This window comes from Rattus norvegicus, chromosome 2 (genome assembly GCF_036323735.1).
Source record: "Rattus norvegicus strain BN/NHsdMcwi chromosome 2, GRCr8, whole genome shotgun sequence".
NCBI classification, from domain to species: domain Eukaryota; kingdom Metazoa; phylum Chordata; class Mammalia; order Rodentia; family Muridae; genus Rattus; species Rattus norvegicus.
Genome location: NC_086020.1, coordinates 199751050 through 199763918, shown reverse-complemented (window position 1 = coordinate 199763918; position 12869 = coordinate 199751050). Strand labels below are relative to the sequence as shown.

Genomic DNA, 12869 nt, shown 5'->3' with positions numbered 1-12869 from the left:
CACAATGATATTCCATGAACATACTGGTTCCATAAAGAATATCTCACAGAGGCAAGGCTAATTCCCATCAGCCATCTGGGGTACACATGATGGGCTGACTGGGGCTGCCACACTTCCATGCCTGCCACCGTACACACTTGAAGGCACTTACAAATGCCCAAAGCATTTCTCATACATAAGCATCTAGAGATAAAACTTAATATTTCAGGCAGGCAGAGTCACCATTGCCCAAAAACCTAGCAGCAATTAAATGCTAATGGAGGCAAATGTTCAGGCAGGTCCTGCTCTGAGCAAAACTCTTAACTAGTAGTTGTCTCGCTACACAGAATGAACTTGAAAACTAAATAAAAATGCTATTTCTCTTTTTAAAGAAGGAAAGGTAGATGGAGGGAAAACTGGACATTTAAAACAGCAGCAGAATATTGGTTCAAATGTCCTCCTTACTGCCATTTTTTTCCTGACTGCAGAAAGTTCCAGAATAACTCTGAGAAACCTCAAGTACCCTAAAATATCATTATTAGAGGGTGACACAAATCTCTTGGCACATGAAGCTTCATGATTAGAAGCTTGGAAAAGCCAAAGTGATTCCTAAATCTTGGTAGACACAAGAAAAACAGAGGCATACAGACACAGACAATCTGATGATGTGACTCTGTATAATTTAAGACAATTAAGTTTTCTTAATAATTCCTGTATTTTTGTAGTGGCACATGCCAAATACTGCATTCTACCTGTAAACTAAGAAATGGTGGCTGAAAGGCATCAGAAGTTTCTGTAGGTCTTATTTGGTTAGGTATATTTATCATATATATTATGTATCATATATCAGATATTAGATTATATATCATGTATCATATATCACATTTTATATATCAAATTGTGTATTATGTAGTATGTAGTGTGTGTGTATGTGTACATATGTATATATATACATATATATATATATATATATATATATATATATATATATTCTCAAAGCCTAAAGATAGAGAAAAAATCACATCTGTGTGTCCTAGCTGTCTGAAGTTGCCCTGTCTACTACACATCTAGAATTTCTATCTTGCCTGATGTTTTTTGTAGACAGGGTTTCATGTAGCCCAGACTGGCTCAAAGTTACTATGTCCCATTTTATTCTTGACCCCTTGATTCTCCCAAGTGCTGAGATTAGAGGATCATCAGAATTTTTTTGTCAAATGTCAATTTTGCCTTCTAGTCCATTAGATTGCTATGTTTGTTTTCACATAAAAGGTGGTATCAACTACTTGGTATTGATCTAACCCCTCTCTCCCTCCATGGTCCAAGTGCCCCAAAAAGCATTAGCTCCCAGAAACCATTAGCTGAGAAAAGAATAACATGAAAAGGCATCTGTCAGCAACTCCATGAAGGGACAGTTAGTTTCTACTATGGCCAGTAGCCCAGTGGAGGATGGCCTGGCCCATGCACCAGCCATGCAAACAAGGAGCTTTCTTTTTTTTTTACAAGGAGCTTTTCATACATCCCCTGTTGCTTAGTATATGTTTACATTATTTCCATAAAGATGACTCTTTCACAGTAAAGCTTTGAGTCTTTGGTGTGTCCAAGAAAGAGGCAACAGAAAAGAATTCTACAGATTACTAGACTCAAAGATTCAGATGCTGCTCAATATTGAAAGTTTATTGATATTTTAAATACCTATTGAAACCATATATTTCATTAAATACATAAGTAAAATGTTCATATAATACAGTATATATTGTATATGAATATAAAAGAGCTAGAGGTCAAGGATGACCTGGGCAAAATATTATGTTTGGAACATGACACAACTGGGAATGATGAACTAACACAGAGCTATGGTCGCCAGCATAATACCTGCACAAGATCAAGCCAGTCAACATTCCAGCACTAGGGAGGGGTGCCCATGTCCCCATCCCTAGCTGGGAAGCTACGGACAGCTGAAGGAAAGGGAGAGTTTGTTTATTTAGGAGTGTGTTGCCTCATAAGCAGATCATGCTGCAGCAGAGGGCCCCACACCTATTTCATATGGATAGCACAAAATCAACTCAGTGGGAAAATAGCAATATATGATGTTAGGAGTGGAGAATATGTAGAGAAGGAGTTGGAGAGGAGCAAGAATTCAATTTTAAAATGTTGTAAATACTTGAAATATACTTCATCTTAAAACATATCAACAGATCTGCATTTCAGCCTAAGAAAGGAAGGCATGCAGGCCCTCTGTCAACATGCTCTAAGTCTCCAAGAAAGAGATAAAGTAGATGCAGCACATTCTCTCAAGGAACCCACTATACATTAAGGGAATTAAGACATCAAAATGAGTTCAAGGATATGATGGGGACGATGAAAGTATGCTCATGCCTTTAAGAGCACGCAGAATGAAATAGCTGTTCTCCCTGAAGGCGGGGTTTAACAGGCTTTCTAGATTACCTGTTTTCCTGAGATAGTTTCTACATATGAATTCTGATGGCATCTTATTTAACACAGCACATAAAAGCTTACAACAGAGTGTCAAAGGTGTAGTCATATGTAGTGGCTATTCCTGGTTGTCAACTTGACTATATCTGGAATGAACTACAATCCAGAATTGGAAGGCTCACTTTTGATCCTGATCTTGAGGCTGGGAGATACAAGTTTCTGACCTGAATCTTGGTATGGAGATCTTGAGGCCAAGTGGCTATGAATCCCAGGAGCTTAAGGCAAGGAGATCTCTGAGTTCACCTGGGACAAAGCAAGTCCCAGACCTAGGTGTGTTGGTACATACCTCTAATCTGGGACACACCTTCTGCTGTAGATTTACATAAGGACATAGGAAGAAGGAAGAGTCTCTCTTTATTGCCTGCCTGCCTGCCTGCCTGCCTGCCTGCCTGCCTGCCTGCCTTGTGGGACTTCTAGATCCTTGGACTTCTATTCACAGCTGCTACTGATCATTGTTGGGGAATTGGACTACAGACTGTAAGTCATGTAACCAATTCTCTGACTATATAGAGACTACCCATAAGTTCTGTGACTCTAGAGAACCCTGACTAAGACACCATTCAAATGCATTAATACAAACATCTTAAGGCAAGTTAGAACAGCAGACGGAATCAACCATCCAGTCAGCTCATTCACTAAACATCATTTTCCAGAGCCTCCCAATTCCGTGCACGGTAATGAATAGCATGGCTCACTATGATCAATGACCTTGCATCACACTGCAGGAGAGAGATAGGAAATTATCCCAATCTATTTTGATAGATGTCATTACAGTGTATCCTCGTGGTTACCAAGGCACAATAACACACATTCCTGGAAGGCATGAGAAGCAGGCAGCCACAATTGATCCCTGGAGAAAGAGTTCAATCGTAGGCCTTTCTAAGGCCATATGATGTACTGACGTTGAATAAGGTTCTTTGTAGTGTTTCTTCATTATCCCCTTTGGTTCTTAGGAAATAGACATTGCTCCCACGTGCTAGGTGATCTACAGATAGCTTGAGAGGTGAATTAACTTGCCTAAAGCCAAGCTAAGAGTTTTAGTTCCCCAGAGCAGAAGTGCAATTAACACAGACTGGCTTTTGTCTGCATCATTCCTGGCTTGATCTCAGTTTTCTGAAACCTGACCTTGTCAAGAATCTCCTTGGGTCTTTTGTCTATACTACCTCTCTAAATATGCAATAGTATAGACTACCTGCAGAATACTTCTTATGATCAGCCAGCACCTGACTAAAATCACTTCTGCTTCTTGTACATTTCTAGAAAGTTAAATCTATGCCAGAAGCATTGCAAAGTAAACTTGATAGAGATGGTTTAATAATTTGAAGCAATTGGACATGAATAGAGATCCCTTTGTGACAAGTCATATCATTTAGGCAATCCACTGGAAACTAACCGGTTATGTGACGTGAAAACCCAATATAGTGAATTTACAAGTACTCTATACAGTAGTGCACGCCTACCACTGCTTATTATGTGATTCTGTCTGCGCATTCTTCCGGAATGTCTGCAACAATGGGGAAGGTATCAATGTTCTACTTACAAATTCTTAACGTTGAACAGATAGAGAGGGGAGAAAATTTTTTCTTCTGGATTAAAAATGAAATGCTATACCTTATAAAGCCTACGCTGTGAGTGGAACACACTGTGCTGGTCCCACCAGTGGACTGGTGTCAAGATAAGTCCCAAACCCATGAGAACAGGCTGATGGGGACAATCTCCTTGCCTCTAAACCACAGTCAGAACAATGCTAAAGTAAGCAGTGCTGTTGCACTGTATGTCCCTTCATTTCCTACAAACGGCCTTCTGAGATAGCGATCTTCATCAGGACACGTCATGACATCATGCTGAAGCAGGTACGGCTCCAGCATCATTACACGCTCACAATAGTGACTTTGCAGTCTCCGATGACTGACCAGACAGACATCTTACACCAAACGTTTCCTGGCAACGTTGTGCAATTAAGCTCCCAGGAAAACAGCCCACGAGTTCTTTCCTCACTTACATGGTGAATAAATGCATATCTTTGCCTCATTGTTTTATTTAAATAACAACACATCTGCCTTAAGCCAGAAACTCAGTTAATAACAGTGTCACCCTCTTACAAATTTAAATCAAATATTGACAATAAGATGTGATGCCCCAGGAGTAAAGATTATTAGGCTATAAATGTATAAGAGGCCAAAGAGCCCTAGGAAAATATGACTGGAAATGCTGGCAACTGGACCAGAGAAAAATCATTAGAACAGGCTGGGCACCTGCTGTGTCCCAGACACTGTCGGTGACAATTCCATACAAGGCAATTCTCCACCCCCCACCCCCCATTACCTACTAGTTATGATCTTTGATCTGTGGCTCTGAAAATAAGCACCACAACACCCTAGAGCACCCAAACGATGTCACGGGGACAGTACAGGCACCACAAGAATATTCAACATCTGTCAAATAGCGCACTGACTGGCAGCAGGAATCACCACACAGTTCCAGAAGAAGCTTGCTGCATCCCTTTGGGGGACATATTTTTCTGACGTCGGACATTCAGAACTGCTGAGATATACAAGTAATTACAGAACCCTTGGTGTAGAAAAGCGAGTAAGGTCAATACTGTTCTAAGATGCACATTCTGTTGTGCATTAGTGGTTAAATAGAATAGGTAAGTCAGAGACGTAAATGTTCTAAGAAACACTAAAGTTTGAAGATCCCTACAGGACAGGAGGCTAGACCAGGGGTCAAGTACAAGTTTGATCTGCTCTTCTGTGAAGCTCCTAATATGTCTACAGAGTAATTGGTAACTGAAGGCACATAGCATTTTATGTTATCTGTGTGATATAGAGAGAGATATAGTTGTTACCATACATATTTCCTCATTCTTACATTAACTTTGCTCATCTTTCATCCTATGTCATTTGTCTAAATATGATAAGAAATTATGTGATGTTTATTCCACATTTGGGATAAACAATCTTTCCATTTTCTGTACCATCCCCTCTTTTCTCTCCTGTATTGCCACAGACAGAAACACTGCTAGCAATCCAATATAAGAGATTTCTAGTTGAAAATTCCTTTATAATTTAAAACTGTAATCAGACTATGATTATTGTTTTCTTTTGCAGTCAGTGCACTTTAGAATAGTCTAAGGTCTTACATGTTTAAACCTTCAAGAAGACATTTGTCCCAGAAGCCATGAGTTGTTAAACAAAACGTGCAGTGTTACTATGAGCTCTTGGTCATGGATGTCCCATAGTGTTCCCCGAACAATACAAATTATTGTCATTGTTCTTAGTTCCCCATCAGAACTAGTAAGACCCTATGGTTGATGATGCCACACTCTTTGTTGCAAGACATAGAGGACTGAGCTGGGAGAGTCCCTCTACTGACAAGAGTCTACGGAACTACAAGGACAGGCCGGAAGCAGAGAAATAAATATCATCAGTTTCCTTCCCAGCTTTGAATCTGGCAAACAACAATGCCACCCTGCTAGACAAAAACATGCTCACCAGTTGAACAGAGGATGAATGTCATGGGGAGGAGCTTTCTGATTTGCAAACTCCATAGAAAGGAATTCATACCTTGTATTGTGAACTAGATCAAAAGCCCATGGATGTAGATGTCATAGGCTCAGGCAGGCAACATACTAACATTGGCTAATTGGACAGGGTGTCAAACTGTCATCTATATTTATGTTTAAACCCATAATGGTACTTTCTGCCTTAACCTGAGAAGCCTCTAACTCATAGGTGATAGTTAATTCAGAGAGATTCTTATTTGGTCAGAGCTGATAATAATGAATTTTTTTCCTGCTCAGCCCTGACTAGGACATTGACATCACTTCCTCCACAGTTCAGGAAACATCACAGAAGAGGGAGCAGAATAAATGTAAGAGCCAGAAAGAGAAGGGGAGAAAATGCTGCAAAACACAGTCCTGTGGACATGGTGCAGCCACTGTATTCATGAACACACAGAGCTGAAGGTATCTGCATTTTATTACCTGCCAACTTTCCATCATAGTAGGTGACTGCCTGTGATATCCCCCACCCCTTCCTGAGTATCTAACAGCAGTTAATGGTGGCTGGGAAAGAGAGAATCATTTCCTTCAGTGGTGTGGCCATGATCATGCAAGCAACTGTTATAAAACCCAATGGGTCACAAAACATAAAACTTTGGCTATGAGGCTACCCATCATGAGGCTACACACCTTATGTTACAGTCATGAATCCAAAGACGAGGTCAGAAGCCAGTGAGATTTAAAAATTCCAATGACATAATTGTAAGAAGACAATTTGCTCATGTGCATTCATAAGCATGTTCGCCAAACCAAACAGATAACATGAGTTTCCTAGCCCTGGATACTAATGTTACTGTACTACAGAACGGGTCTCAGTGGCTGGCATGGCTGGGCTGTTAAGCTTGGCTTTGGTGAAAGTGAAAAAGCAGAGATAAATTCTCATTTGTTCCTCATTATTCTCATTATTCTGATATCTTATATTCTTAGATCTCTTCTTATTCTCATTAATCCTCATTCACCTGTGGGGAACAGCTCTAGCTGTCCTAGAGAGCTGGAGGTGATACACAATCCCTCTCTCCAATCAGGCGATACACAGGAAGGGGATAAAACATCAAAGTCAAGACGTGGGGATGTGTTGAGAAACAAACAGAGAAAAAGAGGAGCATGAGAGTATTTGTGGGTAAAGAACATGTCTGAGCAGTTGGAAGTGCAGCTTTGATTTTTCAGACAAAGTACAGCACCTCAAAACAGAACGAGGGCCAGGAGGAAATGCCTGCCGGTGTCACAAGTTTAGTCAAAGTGGGCCAAATGATTTTGAAGTCAGAAATGCTAGGGAAGTGGATATTTGCCAGGATTGTGCTATCCCCGCCCCCAAACTCTCTAGCCACTCCCCATTGTGCCATCCTAGGGTAGAAGCAGAGTGGAATATGGTAACAGTCAGGGCTCCGAAGCAAAGGCACACATTGGATTAGATTTCAGCTGTAAATGGCACACAGGAGGTCAGTCTCTCTAAAAGCAGGCAAAAATGACAATACCAGTCTCTCAAGGTGGTGTGGCAACTAGTACTCCCAAGATACTCATTATAGGATCTGAGGTACCACCTCATGACATCAGCTACAGGGGACAAAATGAATCCCTTTAAGTTTGCTCAAGAGCCCTCCATCTGCCTAGCAAGAAAGCTCTATCTTAGCATTCTCAGCCATCTCAAAATAAGCATGGACAAAGCAAGGCCCAGGACTCGGAGCCAGTACCTGTGCTTATGTAAGTTAATTTGGCTCACTCCCTCCTCGATGGCCTCGGCAGCATTACTGACCTCCTGCTCCTAGTTACATCAACGTGACCCTTTGCTAGCTGTCTCAGTGACTCTAGAAATACATTCCTAATCCAAAATCTGCAATGTTCCACCATTCAGAGCATTTTAAGCAAACTTTCCGATTCTGGACTTCTGGATTTGGAATGCTCAACTGCTAAACTACTCTGTGCAACTATTCCAACTCCCTGACACTTCAAAATAAGAAATATTTCTTATTGGAGATGATTGACCTATATTTTTCTCTGTGCTATTTTCTCTGTCACAGACAAACTTTAGCAGGACCTGTTCCAGAATTCTCTATACGTATCCTTACTTTTTCTGGTACACCAAGAACATGCTGAATAAGTGCTGTGGACTTCTCTTCATTCAAGGTCACCAAATGGGCACTAACCACACATCCCCTCTATACATTACAAAAGACCTATATTCAAGATGCTGTATTTTCAATTACTTAAAAATGAGTTAACATACACTGCCCTAATTTGCTTCTATTGCTTTGATAAATATCATAACTAAAACCAACTTGAGGAGGAAAGATTTATTTGGTTTATATAGCCTGGGTCATAGTTCATCACTGAGGGAATTCACAGCAGGGACTCAAAGCAGGAATCTAAAGGCAAGAACTGAGGCAGAAGCCATGAAGAAATGATGCTTAATGGCTCTCCTCCCTACCACCCCCCATGGCTTGCTCACTTGGCCTGCTTTCTATACAATCCAGGACCACTATCTAGGGCTAGCACTCCCCAGGCTGGTCCGGGCCTTCCCACATCAATCATAAATCCGGAATATGTTCCACAGAGCTACCTGCAGACCAATCTGATAGAGGCATTTCTCAACTGAGACTTCTCTTCCTCATGTCAACCAGAAAGAAAACTGACAAAAACTAATGAGCACATATTCCTCTCTGTATGTAGTTAATGCCTGGCCTTAGATTACTATATATGTATTTTTTATCTTTCTAGATACACACCGTGGGTAATACACAACTAGATTCAGACAGTAGAACTAAAATGATGCTTCAAGCAAATGCCCTATACATTATGTACCCACAATTGCTCCCTTGAAGTTGCTGCTGAAGGACTCTCTGTTAAATAAAAGCCTTGTAGCACTCCGTATCAATGAAAGTGTACGTTGACACCCAGATGACAATCCACTGAGAACAATGAAATGGGAAATATTTCAAACAGCATATCGATGGCGCACATCAATTTTTCAGTTGGTTCAATACTATTGATTTTTATGAAATAATTTAATCATCCATGTGTCATTCCAGATTCTTTTGTTTTACTGCAATATTGTTAAGTTATAAAATCTTACATTTTCTTCACCAAGTAAGGACTTTTCTTTTAAAAAGGGGGTGGGAGGGTCTCAGCAAGAGTCAGCCCCATTGCTCCCTGCCCACCCCGCATCTCTAGGACACACCCACTGCCGATTTCCCTGTTTCTTTCTCCTCTGTTCTCCCTATACCTCATCCCCCACCCCTCCCCCCTTTCTCCTCCCTCTCCCATCCAGTTCCCTCCCTTCATCCACTTTCAATATCTATTTTATCTCCCCTTCTGAGACTCCTGGCAGTGGGGGGTATGGATCCTGAAGTAGTCACTTCCTGTAGCCAAGCAGGACTCACAGAGGAGGGATAAGGACAGCAACCCACCCACAAAACCTTCAACACAAAATGTGTCCTGCCTACAAGATGTGCACTGACAAAGAGCAGAGGCAGAGGGGATAGCCAACCAATGACTGGCCAAAATTGAGACCCATGCCATGGCCAAGCTCTACAAGCATAACTGTCCTCTGAGAGGCTCCACCTAGTAGCTGACCCAAACAGATAGAGAGACCCGCCCAGACAAAGATTAGATGGAGCTCAAGGAGTCTTATGGAAGAATCGGAAAGAGGACTGAGGGACCTAAAGAAGACAGGGAGTCCAGAGAAAGACTAACAGAGTCAACTAACCTAGGCTCTGAGGGCTCCCAGAGACTGAACCACCTACCAAAAAGTGAGCACAGGCGGGACCGAGGCCCCCAGCACATAGGTAGCAGAAGTGAAGCTTGGTCTTCATGTGGGTGCCCAACAACTAAAGTGGGGGCTGTCCCTGAATCTGTTACCCAACTGTGGATCCCATTCCCCTAGCTTCGTCTGGCCTCTGTAGGAGGGGTGGGAGGGGGACGACACAAGATGGGCTACGCAACACAGGGACTGGGACAGGAGGTGGGGGGACTGGGACTGGGACTGGGACAGGACATGACCCAGAGCTCTCCCTTTTCAGAGGAGAAGGGGAAGGGAAATTTGGAGGAGGATGTGTGTGGGGGGGGTACTGGGCAGAGGAGGGCTGATATTGGGATGTAAAGTAAGCAAATTAATTAATAAAAATTTAAAATTAAAAAATACCAAGGGAACTTGGTGTGGTCTGCTAAGGAAATATTAAATATATAAGCAATTTTTAAAAAACAAATTTAAAGTCAAACAGGATTCTCCAGCAGGTGTTGGACAAAAGGGGTGTATGGTTTCCTGATATGCGAGTAGAATGTCTATTCAGTAAGGTCAAGAGACCTGGTCTGTAGAATGTTGGGCTTACTAAGGAGCTGGTCTTATACTGAAGATAATATCTACTAGCATAGCAAGACAATCATTTCCTTTACCACCAAGAATGCAATATCAGTGGATCTACAGACAACCGCCCCCACTATTTGGGCGTGAAATTTTCTAGAAACTCCTGTGTATCAGAGAGATAGAAAGTAGTAATTGTGGTCCAAAGCTGCAGTGAAAGCAGGCTGCTTATTCCTGTGACGGCGTCCTGAGGTCTGCCCCTTATGGCGGGACACACATCAAAGGGGGCTCCAGAACTAAAACTGCTCGTCTGCTTCTTAATGATCCCAAAAGAAAGGAAAGGAGGAGAGAAAGCTGAAAAAGAAATGGAAGGAGGGAGAAAGGGGAGAAGGGAGGGAGAGCAGGAGGGAGGGAGAAAAGGAGGGTAAAAGGAGGATGGAGGGAGAGAGGGGGGAAGGAGAAGGGAGGGAGGAAGAGGAGGGAAGGATAGGAGAGAGGGAAGGAGGGAGAAAAGGAGGGTAAAAGGAGGATGGAGGGAGAGAGGGAGGGAGGAAGAGAAGGATGGGAGAGAGGGAAGGAGGGAGGGAAGGAGGGAGGGAAGGAGGGAGGGAGGGAGGGAGGGAGAGCAGGAGGGAGGGAGAAAAGGAGGATGGAGGGAGAGAGGGAGGGAAGGATGGGAGAGAGGGAAGGAGGGAGGGAAGGAGGGAGGGAAGGAGGGAGGGAAGGAGGGAGGGAGGCAGAGCAGGCATGCCCGAATGTGTGGTAAAGTAACTGATGTCTGTGGAACTCCACAGTCTTCATTACATTCTTGAGGAAAGCTTCAGTAACTAAGGTGTCAGGGGTTCTTGTAATCAAAATGAAAACTAGAACTTAAATTACACACTTCCTGCTGGATGCCACTTTCACAAAATATGCCAGATATACATGAGGGGTATCTTCCTACCTGCAAAATCTGACATCTATGGAAGTGCCACACTGGAAAGCAGAGGCTTCATTCCCTAAGCAAGCATGGAGCATGCCGCTAAAGAAGGTTATCAAGAGTGCCCCAGCTTTCAGAAAGGCTTATCTAAAACTGACGTGTCTTCGCTGATTAATGCTATCCAGAAGAAGCAGTGCCTGAAAGACCCGCAATTTCCTTTAGCCACAAGTATAATCATTTGTGAGGTATCCCATTTTCAAGATAAAATGGATTTTGCTGAAGTTAAAAAAAAATACTATTTTAGTTCAAGGATGAAAGACTTAATCTCTGCATGATGATTAAGCTTTAATATTCTTAAATATTACCATCGTGTGTTTTCTTCCCCTCTCTGTAGCCTTTCCTCTGTGGCTTCAACATTACCTGTCTGTGTCTAGCACTTAAATCAGAAAATAGCTGGTCAGGTTGGTGTCAAAGCCCTCACCACACATGGGTTCAGGGAGGTATCATTTAACCAAAAAAATATAAGACAAAAATACCAATAAAGTTCTCAAGGAAACAAAAAAAATCCAAAGCTAGAAAATACTCAGTACTCACTCCTCGTAATACATAATGCCTGTAAAACAACTTTATGAATTCAGACGTAAACTGAAATTCTCATATAAAAGGCATCATTATCTGTCAACAAGAAAGACTCACAGTCATTCTACCCATTCAAGAGCAAGAGCCTTCAGCCATCCCAGATCAGCTTCCTTGTATGTTCCTTGGGTGTACAACATAGAACATCCCAACTCAACATAGCAGGTACCGGAATGAGTAAAACTTCCGTCCTCTTTGAGGATACGGCACAATGGTAGAGTGCTTATCCAATATGCTCAAGACCCTGTGTTCAATCACCAGTACTACACAGGAAATTTTTATTAAATGTAATGAATTTTAAAAAAGCATTTTAAAGGATCTCCATATAAGTATTCAGCATCTTCTGGTAGCTTGCCATGTGCCTTCTGTGGACTGCCCAAGTATATATTCACTGTGACTTCGTGAGGATGGTTAGTGTTCTATCCACTTTACAGAGAACGGAACTGAAGTTTAGAGAACTTAGCCACTGTCCATAGACCATCTATCTAGCTTTATCCATGATACTGAAACTGCAATCTGATCCCATGTGTGGTTCCAGAGTTTTCCTGATGCTTTAATGGCTACCGCATTACAGTTACAGCTTGTAATTTCTAACCTGATAGTGGTCTCCTATTTCATTTTTTTCCTGAACCACGATGGCATGCTTCCTACATCTGTCCCTGAGCTACTCATACCAGAGCGCTTAGGCCCCAAGAACAAAATATGTCAGAATAATGAAAACATCAAAGGCCCCCAAGAGCAAATACATAGGCGAATGCCAGCAGCAAACCACTAAACTAAGAACGGGACCCTCATTAAAGGAATCAGAAAAAGGACCAAAAGAGCTTGAAAGGGCTCGAGACCCCATATGAACAACAATGCCAACCAACCAGAGCTTCCAGAGACTAAGCCACTACCTAAAGACTATACATGGACTGACCCTGGACTCTGACCTCATAGGTAGCAATGAATATCCTAGTAAGAGCACCAGTGGAAGGGGAAGC

General features: G+C 42.1%; 1 protein-coding gene and 1 long non-coding RNA gene across 4 annotated transcripts in view; one reads left to right on the top strand and one right to left on the bottom strand.

The window, feature by feature from the left end:
* The window catches only part of Vav3 (vav guanine nucleotide exchange factor 3), a 342484-nt gene that overhangs the window by 278426 nt on the left and 51189 nt on the right, over positions 1–12869 (bottom strand). The gene's annotated exons all lie outside the window — the stretch shown is intronic.
* Positions 4048–8259, top strand: LOC120100920 (uncharacterized). Its single transcript, XR_005501220.2, has 3 exons — positions 4048–4325; positions 6275–6439; positions 8053–8259. It is a non-coding gene; the product is annotated as an uncharacterized LOC120100920 (long non-coding RNA).